The 13,304-nt window shown below is 52.4% G+C and overlaps 1 protein-coding gene across 8 annotated transcripts in view; it reads left to right on the forward strand.

Moving 5' to 3' along the window:
• Positions 1-249: 249 nt before the first annotated feature.
• Rgs12 (regulator of G protein signaling 12) overlaps positions 250-13,304 on the forward strand; it is a 101,677-nt gene continuing 88,622 nt past the window's right edge. For 7 of the 8 annotated variants that reach the window (XM_059275746.1, XM_059275739.1, XM_059275742.1 and 4 more), the window contains exon 1: positions 250-468. The gene's annotated coding sequence lies outside the window, so the exon portion shown is untranslated. Of the gene's footprint in view, positions 469-1,127; positions 1,281-13,304 lie in introns of those variants that run through there. The other variant, XM_059275740.1, reaches the window with a different exon arrangement.

A 13,304-nucleotide genomic window follows, 5' to 3' on the forward strand; every position in this document is an offset into this window, starting at 1 on the left:
AAGTGAATGTTGAAGGTTATTGCTGTGGGTTTTTCATGATGATTTAATCTCAAGTCCAAGAAGCTTGAGCCAGGTTGGGGTAGTGTTTGAGAAAAACAGAGTCCAGCCAGTGAGTTCCTGGATTGGACTTTTTTCTTAACATTTAGATTTTTCCGTAAAACGCCCAGCGGCCTGTTTTCTGAAAGTACTTTAGCTAGTCACTGACTAACTCAGAACGAAACTTCCGAAGAAGCTGTGGTTGCTAGGAAGCCAACTTGAGAAGGGAAGGGGAATCCCGCCTTCGTCATCTTTCCTCGAAGGAAGGTCTCCTTGTGGTAGACAAGGCCCAGCGTTTCTGGAAAGGTTGGGCGAAGGAGCTAGAAAACCACTTTGTACAACTACTGCATTATAGCCCGGGCGTGCTTGGAGCAGGGAAGGTACACACCTCTAAACGTACACCTCTCAGGCGGATCACCCTTCTCGTGGCAGGTGGGTAACTCCCCTCTCACCCCTCCCAAGTACATCGGGTCTCAGCCCCGTCCCCTTGAAGGAGGACGAAGTGATCACCTTTCTCTACACGCGAAGGAGACCACACTTTCCAGCCCTCCGGAGCCACTCAAAAAGAAACCTTTCAGGCGTTTGCGGCTCGGTGGGGCAACTCAGCCCCTCAGTTAGACCAAAACCGCCTCCACCGGGCGGAAGTCCCGCCCCGGCCTGCAGGCCCCGCCCTGCCCCTGCCTATCCCTTTGCCTAGGAGGTTGTGCTTTCCGTTAGGTCTTATTTCCCGGGCACGTCCCTACTTCCTGAGCACCCCAGTCCTGGGAGCCGTCTGTCCCCCGCGAGCGGCTGTCCAATAGCCGGACCCTGTCCTACCAGGAGCCGCGCCCCCAGAAGCGGGACCCTGTCGGTCCCTGACCCGCCTCCTCATCAAACCCCGTCCCCCAAACCCCGCGTGCTCCAAAACCCTGAGCCCGTAGGATCCAGAGTGAACCCCGCCTCCAAGATACTGCGCCCCACCCTCCAAATTGGTTGGACCCCGCCCTTCCCTGAGCCACGCCCCCAGAAGCTGGACCTCGCGGGTCCGAGTCCCGGAGTCCACAACGGCCTGACCCGCCCCTCACCGAGCCCCGCCCCCTAGACCCTGGGGCCCGCCCTACAGTGACTGGGTTCCGCCCCCAGGAGCCGGGGCTCCGCTATCCGGGGCCGGACCCCGCCCCTCCCGGAGCCCCGCCCCCGGCCCGGCGACGGCGGTGACCGTTGGTGCTTTCGGCGGGCGCCCGGCGGGAGCAAGCGGCGGCCCGGTAGGTGAGCGGGGCCGGCGCGCCTCCTCGCGCGTCTTTCTTCCCTGGCGCGCGCCCCCGCACGGCCCGGGCTAGTCGGCCTGCGGCGGTGGGGCCGAGTTCGGGCGCCGCCCGCGCCTTCTTTGTTCGCGCGGGACTCCGGGAACTTGCTCGCGCGGCCGGCGGCCGGGGTCCCACACAGGCCCGATGTGCAGGTTCTGCACGGGCCTCAGCCCACAGGACCCGGGTGGGATCTGACCCGGCTCAGAAGCGGGCCCGGCCGGCAATGAGGGGGATTTAATGTCCAACTCAGCCCACGGGTGCATTGTTTGGACAGAGACCGTTTCCAAGGGACCCGAACTGAGGAAATGTAGGGCAAGAACGCAGGGCAGCCCACAGCGAGGATTATGGAGTATAGACAGAGGGGCTAGAGCTGTGGAGTATAGACAAGGGGCCTCAGAGCTGTCGAGTGTACACGGAGGGGCTCACACCCGTGGAGTGTAGACAGGGGGCCCCAGACCTGTGGAGTAATGACCGGGGTGCAGAACTGTGAATTGTAGACAGGGGACTCAGCTATGGAATGTAGATGGGGGGCGGGGGGCTCAGACCCCTGGAGTGTAGACAGAGGGGCTCTGACCCATAGAATACAAATGGAGGGGCCCAGGCTCCTGGAATGGGCTCAGATCCATGGAGTGTAGATAGAGGGGAGGCTGGTACAAGGGAAGTCATCCTGGGAGTATAGCCTTGAGCCTACAGTAAGCAACTGGTGTGTGTGGGTGGGGGGAGAGGAGCAAAATCAATTATGCATCAAGGGATTGTGCTTAAGTTTTAAAAGTTTCTGAAGGAAGCACACTTGTCGGTATGAAGTTTCTTCTGCAGAAAGACTGGAATAAAAATGTTACACCTTTTTTATTTGGGGCCTCAGGGACACTGTTGAGACAGGGAAGGTCATGGGGGTAGAGGGGCATGGCTTAGGTAAGGCTCTGGGGTAGGACCTTGCAATGATGAAGACAGGGGACAGGTGCCCAGGAATCTGGGTCTTTAAAAGACGCAAGGCCATTTCTGTGAAGCTTCTTGGAACGCACCCTCAAGGGGGACTCAGAAGGAAGGTTGCCTCTGACAGTGAAGAGGAGAGGGAGAGGCTGGAGAGCTGGCAGAGGAGGCCAGCAAATAGCAGAGCTGAGGAAAGGCCCTCAGACTTGGGGTGGCATGTGTGTTCCAGGCTTTGCAGGAGTCAGGAGAAGGCAAGGGTCCATACTGAGAGGACCTAATTGCAGTGCATCACCGAGTGCCAGCTTGTGACAGGAGGCACTTTGTGGTTCTACGTGGCACACAGGAGGGGCCCAGGGTCAAGGAATGGCTCATGTTTTGCCTTATGTTTAGAACAGCCACCTCAAGAGGATGGGATGGTGGTGGGTGGTCACAGAGGCGATACTGAGCCTGATGAACCGGCTGCTGCAGTAGGTCCTTTGAGGATCCCAGAAGTGGGAGAGGTTGAGGCTGAGCCCTGCATTTCTAATCCTGTTGCCATTTGACATCTGTATCTGAGACAGAGCCAGCATGCAGGTCCCATCTGGCCAAGGGAGAGTACTGCCTTACTTGTGGGCTCCCTGCCTTGCTCTGGCAGCAAGTGCACCATGATGGTGTGGGGTGGCCGAGGGCCCTTAACGGTGGTGTGTGTGTGTGTGTGTGTGTGTGTGTGTGTGTGTGTGTGTGAGAGAGAGAGAGAGAGAGAGAGAGAGAGAGAGAGTTTGCTGGAAACCTTGCAAACATTTACTTACTAGTCAGCACTTGCTTTAGTTTCATATTGAGCTGTTGCAGAGACTTGAATTTAGTGGCTTAAAACAACAGTTTATTCTTCATGTCTCTCGATGCCAGAAGTCTCACTGGCCACGTGTCCTCTGGGGCTCAGGGAGAATCTCCTAACTTCTCATGTCAGGTGGACCCTCATCTCATCCCTGGGCTCAGGGCTTGGTTCCAGCATCATGTGACCTCCTCTGTCATAAGCCTCCCTCTGCCTTGGTCTTTGAGGACATTGAGGGTTGCCAGGAGATCCAAAGTTCTCAGTTTACATCTGCAAAGCTCCTGGTATGTTTTCCCCTTCTCACTGAAGAACAGCTGTGTCCTGCATCTTCTCCAGGGTGGGACACAGGGATCTACCCAAGGGTCCCACCCACCAAGGATTGCAGTAGTTTGTGGTGGCACTGCCCTGTGGAAGTGTTTCTGGATGTACGCCCAGTTGTAAGAGGGTGCAGTGTCCATTGGTTCTTTCTCTTTAGGGAGGTGGGGTTCCCAATCCTTCAGCAGGCCAGTGAAAACAACAGTCTCCAGAAGTCTGCTCAGTAGTAGCCTGTAACCCCGGCACTCAGGAGGTTGAGTCAGGAGGATGATGGGTTGGATGCTGGAGCCTGGGTCAAGTGTGACGGCTCAAAACAAAAGTCACTGGGCTAGAGAGATGGCTCAGTGGTTGAGATTGTGTACTGCTCTCGCAGAGGACCCATGTTGTTTCCAGAACCTGCCTTGGACAGCTCACAACTCCCTATAGATACAATTCCTGAGGAACTAATGCCTCTGGCCTCCTAAGGCTCTGGAATTCATGAGCATATACACGTAGTTAAGAAAACAATCTTTCTGGGTATGGTGCACACACCTTTAATCCCAGCACTGGGGAGGCAGAGGCAGGCAGACCTCTGAGTTCGAGGCCAGCCTGGTTACAAATTGAGTTCCAGGACAGCCAGGACTACACAGGGAAACCCTGTCTCCAAAACAACACACACACACACACACACACACACACACACACACACACACACAAAATCAACCCCCTCAAAAAAAAAACCAGAATCATTAAAAAAAAAAAGCCCCCAAACTTCAAATCCCAAAGCAAACAAGCTCAAATATGCACTTTGCTTCTGATTTTCAGGGGCTACCATTTTTAGAAGTGCCCAGTTTCTCCCATGGAGAAGTCACTTGTTCCAGGCAGGAACAAACCTAGTTAGTGACCCCACTCAATGTCATTTGTCCTTTGTTTTCTTTTCTTGTTCTCTTATGACCGCACTGTCCCAGCTTTGTAATAAGGACATCCCCATGTGTTCCCTTCCTTGTTCAGGCAGTTACATACATGTGCACACACTGTATGCTACATGCATATGTTTTGTACATCACTCATCTATCTCTGAGCCATAGTCTTAGTTTTCCCTTCCATGACACCTGTTTGTTGGGAACTAACCCATGGGTTTAAATTCAACAGTGGCATTCTGTGCCACTTACCTAGCCCCAGAGGGGCCACCCTAGGTGGGTGGAGTCTTCAGGTCTCTCTGCACATTCTCCCCCATGTCCGATCTTTTAAAAAAGATACTTTTGCGTGTATGACTATTTTACCTGCATGTATGTTTGTGAACCATGTGCATTCCTGTCAGATCCCCTAAGCTGTGGTTATGGGTGGTCGCTGGCGACCATTAAGTGCTGGAATTGAGTCAAGAGCCCTTAAACACTGAGCCATCTCTCCATACCCCTTTCTGTAGTGGGGCTTCTTGCTTAAACTAGCTGCCATCACTGAGCTGAGCAAGGACCTGCAGAACAGCTCTCATCATGCACTTATGGATTGATCTTGCTGTCCCTGGTGGATTTCATTACATCCTCATGTTAGTCTACCCCCACAGCTGGTGGTATTGAAAGACCCTGCTCCAGTCTGTTGTGACGTCCCAAGATCTGCACAGAGCTGTCACCTAGGGTTGTCTGCTATACTGCTCTGTGTTGGGTTCCTGTGTGATCTCAGATCCATCCTTGTTTTGTTAAAACTCTATTCTTTTTGGTAGCTAAGAAATGTAACTGAGAGCTTTTCCTCTTGATTTTGAAGCCATCCTTCTTACTGTCTAGTTCCTTTTTAGTTTAGCTGGGTATAGAATCCTAGACAGCTATGCTTCTGTGCTTTGTGCAATTGGTGCAGGGGGACAGTTGTGAAGGAACTGTAGTAAAGTTAGCTAGGAACAGGAGAGCAAGGTGCCCCCAGGATGGGGAAGCTCAGGCTCCTTGGGTGGGACTATGGGCACCAGGGAACAAATGGCCTTGTCTCTTTATAGTTAGGCTTGTCAGAGAAAATAGTGATGCATAGTGCTTGAGATGCTGGAATGCCAAAAAGGTCTTTGTCTTTTATGCAGCATCTAATGATGTGAATGTCTCAGGTTTTTGTTTGTGGAATCAGTCAGCTCTCTTCAAAGACTCACTTTGCACAGGTTTAATACCACAAACAGGAATAAATGTCAAGTAGAGATAAAATGGAAAGATCAAATAAAAATGAAATGGAAAAATTGGGGTGGTTTACTCTTAAATATTTCAAAGATTTGGAACTGGTGTGTGTTTTTGGGGTCAGAATTGCCACTACAGAGCCGCTGACAGTGAGGACCCATGTCCTGATGAGCTGTGGCCTCTGCATCATGTCCTATCACTTTCCCAAAACTCGGGAGCCTAGGTTGGTGCCCAGAGCCAGAGGAATGAGTTGACAAATGGCCTCTGCCTAGCAGACTGTGGGCCAGGGTGGCATCCATTCCCAGGGCTAGCCCTGGTCTCAACCAGCCGTGGGGTCTCATGGAGTAGTGATGAAGGCTAGCTACCTCCTCTGCTGATTCTTGGGTCAATGTGCTGCTGCTATTGCATTTGAAGGTCTTCGACCTCTGGCAGGTGGACCCCATGCAGTCAGGTCCTCGTTGGCTCCTATGGCTCATGGCTCTCTTCCCTGCCCAGAGAATTGGGTCCTCAACCTGTGTGGGCACTGCAGAAATGGGCACTGCTGGTTTCTGCAGTTCGACAGTGGAGAATCCCAGGAGACCAAGGGGTAGTGCCCATTCCCGTGTTTCCTCACCCCTTCAGTGACACTGTTCTCTCACCCCACCTCTGCTGGGATCCTGTGAGTAGCTGGAGGCCCTGTCTGCGTGCACACGATGGGATCTCTACCACCTTTTGGATCTCTAAGTGTGCTAGTCCTTGGTAGCCTTGCACTTACATTTCTTTTATATTGAGAGCTTGTATATCTTTGTTTCCGTGAATAGGCTAGCCTTTGGGTTTTACTAGTTGTGAACTTCATATCATGAAAGATTATAGTTGCTCAAAGACTAGAAAAGCAAACCTTTTGCATTTTGAGATAACATCTTTGCTGCTAAATCTGAAAACAGGTAAGTGTGAGTTGAGCTTTGCCTGGAGGCAGCCTCTGGACATCCTATGTTCCTGGTCTTCTCTCTTCTCAGGTCCCTGGGTGTGCAGCAAGTCCTGGCTCTACTTTCTATGGGAAACACTGCTCTTTGGGTTTTGGCACCTTAGCTGGTACTTGGAGGGTGCAACAGAGCTGAGCACTTGTGAGTCCTCTGGGGACGGGCTGTGAAAGCCACCCATGATCATTATGACCTGTCTCCTGAGGCCCGATATCTAAGCTCAGCCAGCATTTGAAGCTTGTTTCATGTGACAGCTGTGACATTAGCCTAGCTGCGTTGCCTCTGATCCCTCTGCCTGTCAGTATTCCTCAGCTGTGATGATAGTTGTATTTGGAGAAGTGGAGCAGGCCAAAGGTGGATGTCTTCACGTTCTTCTCTACCATCCCTACTTCTTTGAAACGTTTTAATCTAAGATGAACTCAGATTCACTATTGAAAGGAATTCTGAATGCCTAAGTTCTGTGCTGCCACTTAGCAATGGATTGAATCTTTGTATTAAGATTGACTGGGATAGGGAGAAAAAGGCTTGCTATGCAAGAGCAGAATTAAGGCATCTGTGTGGTCCAATATTTGATCTCAGGTTTCTTGGAGCCTCAACCGTTGAAACCTTTACAGAGACCCCGGAGGAACCCTGCCTGATGAAGAGCATGGGAGGGGATCGACTCTATGCTTACTGAGCCAGCGCTGCCCCATCAGCCCCTGGGCACACTGACAGTGCAGTGGCTGCTAAGCTCCTCTCAAACACATTGGGGACATGAGCTGCCAAGGACTCTCAGCAGACTCTGAGAACTGTCTTTGAGTGGGGATCGGGAGCCATGGTGTGTCCGAGTTCATTTCTTCATTGGTCAGTGTGATTAGTAGACTTGATGATGAGACCTTAAGCTGTCAGGTGGCTGTCCAGTGGTGGTCACTCCCAGCCAGTTCTTCGGCTTTCTTGTTGGAACAGCTCTGATGTTGCAGCCTGGCTCCCCTGTCATCCTGTCACAGGCTCCGTTTTAGGGAACCTGTCTGAAAACACCTACCCATGCTTGGCCACCTAGCAATGTTGTTGTGTGTGTGTTTATAGTGGAGTGCCGGCAGATCAAAGGATGGTATTTTCATTTTGTGTTCTCTGTGACATTAGTCATCCATGGCTGAACAGGCAGCTTGTCCCCAGCACAGCAGCTTACACAGCATGCTTCTGTGGTCAGGGCTCACACAGGTGGGATCTAGCTGTCAGTCCTAGCTGTGGTCGGGGGAGTCGCTCCAAGGTTCACCTGTGGCAGTTGCTGGCCCCAGTAGATCCTCTTCCAAGGTTGCTAATACAGCTGCTGGCAGACTTCCCATCTTGTTGGCTCCCTGTCATGTGGGTGTCTAGTTAGGGAAGCTCACAACCCGCCATCTCTCTTAGAGTGAGACAGAAGGGAGAGGCAAGACAGAAAAGCCACAGTCCTTTTGTAACCTAACCTCGGAGGTGACACCTCATCACTTTTGCCTTGTTTTAGTACTTGGAAGGGAGTCACTAGGTCCATTTTCATCCAAGGCAAGAGTACTATTAAGGCAGGATGAGTAGGAGGCCTGTTGATAGACATCTCAGAGGTCGCCTCTCCCTGCCAATTGCTGGTCCCCGGCCCTTACCTGTATACAGAATATGTTCCCTATGGCCCTTCCACGGCAGTAGCAGGTCCGAATCTAGCACTTGAGTTGGCTTTGATGCAGATGAGAGCCTGACTAAAGCCCCTGGAGGAGAGCTGATCTCCATCTATAGAATAAACTGAAAGGATAAGCTGTCAGTCCACCAGGCCGTACCCAGGACAAATGTCAGCTGAAGCCACCACCACAGCAGGCCTTCCTGCTCAGTGGGAAGAAGAATGGAGACGAGTCGGGGTCAGAGCTGTGGCCACCCTGAAGCCTGGACTGGCAATGGCTGCAGGTTCCTTGTTAAACCTCAAGACCACAATATCCCTCCGAGTCTGGTCTCTCCTCCTGGAATGTGCTCTTCCTGCAGCTCAGACACTCCTTGCCTGCTTCCTGTTAGGAGGGTTTGCAGGATCCAATGCCCACTGTCCTCCTGAGGCCCTCTGCCTTTTTAGTTCCATCTGGTAGTGTTTCTGATGCCATTGTTTTCTTAGAAACTTGATGGTTCTCTGGATCTCCTTGTTGGCACTCCATATGACCTGAGTCATGGCCTGCGAGATAATCCCTGTTCACACTGTATGATGTGGAATCATGCCCCTCAGTTTTCCTGGGAGTCCTCTTTTCCCAGAGGCCTTTTAGAGGGACTCTGGCTGTCTTGTTTAGACTCTGGCTGTCTTGTTTAGTCCATGTCCTTCACTAGCTGGCTTTCACAAGCAGGGACTCTGGAGCATTAGGTGCTATGGGACGGTGACTGCTCAGAGTAGGACTGGGTGTCAGGATGTGTTTATAGGAGGGTGTGGATTGGGAAGACAGATGCAGGTGAGTGTTCCAGGGGGTGGTAAACATAGTGTGCTGAACAGGAAACTGGGAGTTGTCCTCCTCCTTCCTCCTCGAGTCCTTTGGATTTCTTTGGCATAACTGGGCTTTAGCAGGGGCTTCCTGCCTGCCTTACTGAGAGACCTGTGCGGTGCATGCCCCTCGTTGGTTATTTATCTGACTGAGGTGCTGTCTGCTCTGCTGAACCTTGGAACAGCTAGAGAGACAGTGCTGTATGCATGTGCCCGTCTTATAGGGTGACCAGTACAGGTAACCTGGCAGGGAGCAAGGAGTGGTCCCGACCCCAGCCACAAAGCCCTGTGCTTCTGCCCAGCTGGGAGAGCTCGTGTGTCCCAGGCTGGTCATCCTCACAGTACTTGTTAGGGGGTTGGGTTGGGCTGGGCACAGCATAATGGTTTCCTTTCCTGGAGGATGGACGGCCCTGTCGCTGTGGGCAGCTGGGAAATGTGCCAGGGTGTTCGCCAGTCCTCTGGTGTTTGGTTTCCTTCTGAATGTGTGCTCATCGGGCTCCCGAGTGATTGATATAGATATGTGTGTGGTCGGTGGACTTCATGGCTTGAGCCTGTGTGAAGTCATCATGGAGGGGAGCAGACGGTGGAGCAGAGCTTACTTCCTGGCAGCCAGGAAGTGAAAGACAGGCAGGAAGGAGCTGGGGTTCCAGTACTCCTTCAAGGGCACACCATGTCTCATTATTTTTCCTGTTGCTGAGATAGAATAACTGACAGAGGCAATTCCAGGGAGGAGAAGTTAACTCTAGCTCGTGGTTGGTTTAAGGGAATCCAGTCCAGCATGGTGTGGAAGGCATGGTGACTGGGGCATCATTGGTGGTGGGAGTTAGCAGGACAGATTGTTCTATCTGTGCAGATCAGGAGGCGAGAGCTCAGGCTGGAACTGGACCAGGCTAATTCTCAGGGTCTACTCCCCAGTGACCCTCTTCCTCCAGTTAAGTCCCACACCTTAAAGGTTTCACAACCTCCCAAAACAGCACCACTGGCCGGAGATCAAGTGTTCTAAATAAAGGCTGTTGGTGACATTTCACATCCAAACCTTAACAGATCTTGATGACCTAGCTTCCTCTAGTCGGCCCTGCCTCCTAAAGGTTCCTCCACTTCCCAGTGGAGTGTGGAACAACCCTTTCTCTGGCTCAGCTCAGCAGCTTCTGGCAGAGTTCTTCCTCTGAGGGTGGGGATGTGCCTTGCCCTCTCGATCATGGGGACCCCTGCTAAAGGCCCTGCCATAGACATCTCCCTTTCTGTCACTATAGCAAAAATACCCAACACTGGGGTACTCAATAAGGTAAAAAAATTTGTGTAACTCTCCAAATTTGACTAGCCCTTTCTGACTGGCCCCTGGTCAGTCTCATGGCCATGGTGATCTAGCACCACAGAGTGGGAACACAAGCAAGAGGAAGCCGGCAGGGAGGGGCCAAACATACCCTTTCTGACAGCCTGCTCTGGTGGGAACTAACCCACTCCTGTGAGACCAGCATTACTACTTATTACAGGGTAGGCCTAATGTGTTCAATGTTCCGTTACTTTTAAATCCTGTTGCATCGGTGAATTAATGTGAGTTTGGGGGGACAAGTCTCATTTAGCATGTTACGAGTACACCAGGGCAAGAAGCAAGCCCATGCGATTTGAGCTTCTGATAGTGGCCCTGGGAGTGGGAGGTGGGAAGAGTGTTCCAAGAGGCGGGTGCAGGTGAGGTGGGTAGGTGATGAGGAGGGGAGCCAGCGTGTTTCTGCCCTCAGCCTGGTGCCTTCTTTCTTAGATTCTCTGCACGGACCTGCAGCTCCCTGAGTGAGCTCCGCAGGTGGGCCCTGGTTGTCCCTGTTGGTTCTCTCCTGCCTGGCATGGAGAAAGCTTTCATGTCCATGTGTGGGACAGATGTGGGCACAGCAGCCCGCTCCTTCCAGTGAAGCTGTTTGAGGTGCCTCTGGGAAAGCAGGCAGGGCATGCTGACTGAGAAGGCAGCCTTCAGAAAGGGAACAGTCTTTAGAAAGGCAGACGGGGATACTCGACTTCCCTGGGGCGTTTGGGCATGTCTCACTAGGATACTGGGGCATCCAGGCAGATGACATTTGCCAGGGCTTTGTAGAGCATTATGGGTGCCTATTGGATTCTTGGTACTCAGTCCTTGACTAGGCACTCACATCCTTGTGCCAACCTGTGGACAGTTGGTACAGGCCACCAGTCTGTTTAGTGTTTCTAGGGAGTGGCCATGAGGAATCTGGCCACCTCTCTGCTGATGCCTGTGTGAGGACATTGGGCTGGGCACGGTTCCCCCACAGTGGTCCACCTGTCCCCTGAGACCAGAGCTGGACCTTTCAGTGCAGATGATGACAGATGGAGAAGACTAACTAGAGATTGCAGGACAGATCTCATCTGGATGTCTGCAGGCCCAGCTGGATCATCACATCCAAATGGGACACAAGGTGGAGGTGCTGCCCTTTCTGGTCACTCTCCTCCAGTCACCACAGGTTTGTGTCTTAGGAATGGGCAAAGCTGTGCTCATTCACACAGGTGCCTGGTGGGAGGAGTGGCCAGCCCGGTGTGTTAGTGGGCTGGGCCTGGAGCCTTTGGTCCTGTGGGTGTGGCGGCTGAAGTTCTGTGTCCTCTCAGCTTAAGTGTTGTCTGTGGCACGTTCTTGTCCTTTTGCTCTGATGTTTTATGGGGCACTTTCCATGTTCCCTGTTCTCTGCTCAGAACTTTTGAGCACACAGCTCCTTGTCCATCTTTGGCTCTGGGAAATGACCCACTGACTTCTGAACCTCCCTACCCACCATTGACTCCCACTAATCATTACTTTCCCAGGATCCAAGCCACCAGCAGCTCATTTAGAGACTAGATAGAACTAATGGGGTCCCTTGGTGTCTTGTCCTAACACTACAGCCTATGTCCCTTGAGTTGCAGGGTAGGGTGGGGCCCTCTCTTTCTTTTAATAGCTACATGATCCCTCCCATTATTCTCTGGGTTTCTTTTTCGTAGCTCCTCCTCCTTTAAAAAGTCAAACAAGGCCAGACATCTTACCAGATGCTGGCACCTGGCTTCAATTTCAGCTGTGGCCAGGGTTTACTGAAGAGAATTCTCTATTCACCCAAACCTACAATTTAAGTTGGACAACCCCAAACATACCCTTGAGGTAGGGGCCCTCCTGTCCCCTTGCAGACAAACCCAGCTCGTGTTTCATCCTCCTGTGTAGCTCAGGGACAGGGCCCCAGCCTTTATGGTTCCCCTTGCTCTGCTGTATGCTGTGGATGGCCACCATTCAGCCCCATGTTTTGGGCTTAGGAGATGTTCTATTGTAGTGGTCTGCCATTGTTTGGATAACTTTATCTTGGGGTGGTACCTTCTGGTATCTGCATGTCCTTGACAAGGTTTTAGGGGTGCTCTCTTAGGGGCCCTTATGGGCTGGCTGCCTTCCTCTGACATCTGGGGAGCTGGCCCTGTCTCTGAGGATGTTTGGACTCTGCTGGCACTGTGGTGTTGGGCATGCTTTCGGGAGATGTGTATAGGGGACCAGTCATGGAAAATCCCTGGGGATGAGGTCAGCTGGGACCCCTGCCTAGAGGCTGAGCAGGAGAAGGGGAGAGAGAAGAGAGGCTGTCACAGACGGAGGCCAGCCATGAGCTGGAGCCGGCAGGGAAGAGAGAGCCGGGTTTCAGAGGTCTGGGAGCACAGTGAGGGGACCCTGGTGCACAGGACTTAAGAGGGGACCCAGGGCCCTATGGTGGGTGGGATGCCTTGTGGCAGAGGCAGTGTTGGACAGCCATGTGACTAGGAAAGCATGGTGGGGCAGCTTGAGGCCCTGGGGCCTGAATTTCCTAAGGAGGCTGATGCATGTATAGGGGAGGAGAGATCCAGAGGGGACAGGAGGAGAGGAAGGGGAGGGGAGGGAGGCTTTGTGTGTAAGGTATGTAGCTTGTGAGTTGATAGCAAGTGGGGTTTGTTTGTTTGTTTGTTTGTCAAGGCAGGATTTCTCTGTGTAGCCCTGGCTGGCCTCAAACTCAGAGATCTGCCTGCCTCTGCCTCTGCCTCCCAAGTGCTGGGACTAAAGGTGTGCACCACCACCGCTCAGCTATAGCAAATTTTTAAGGGAGAGCTCAGAGTGGGGGCTTGGAGTTCAGTTGGACAGAAGTTGGGTCCTTAAGGAGAAGAAGCAGACAGGAGATTCCTTAGGACTCCCTGGTTGAGAGCAGTTGGGTTGCCACTGCCTTTGGGAGTAATTCATGAAGCAGCAAGTGTCAGAAGTCAATGGTGTCCTCTAGAGCAGAGGCCTTGTGGCCCCCTGGTCTGTGGGCTGAGAGGTCTTCACATAAAGGGCTATTTTTTTCTCACCTTGCTGCTCTGGGCCTTGCTTGGTGACAACCATGTGGCTTAAAAACC

The sequence above is a fragment of the Peromyscus eremicus genome, chromosome 10 (genome assembly GCF_949786415.1).
Source record: "Peromyscus eremicus chromosome 10, PerEre_H2_v1, whole genome shotgun sequence".
Classification (NCBI taxonomy): Eukaryota; Metazoa; Chordata; class Mammalia; order Rodentia; family Cricetidae; genus Peromyscus; species Peromyscus eremicus.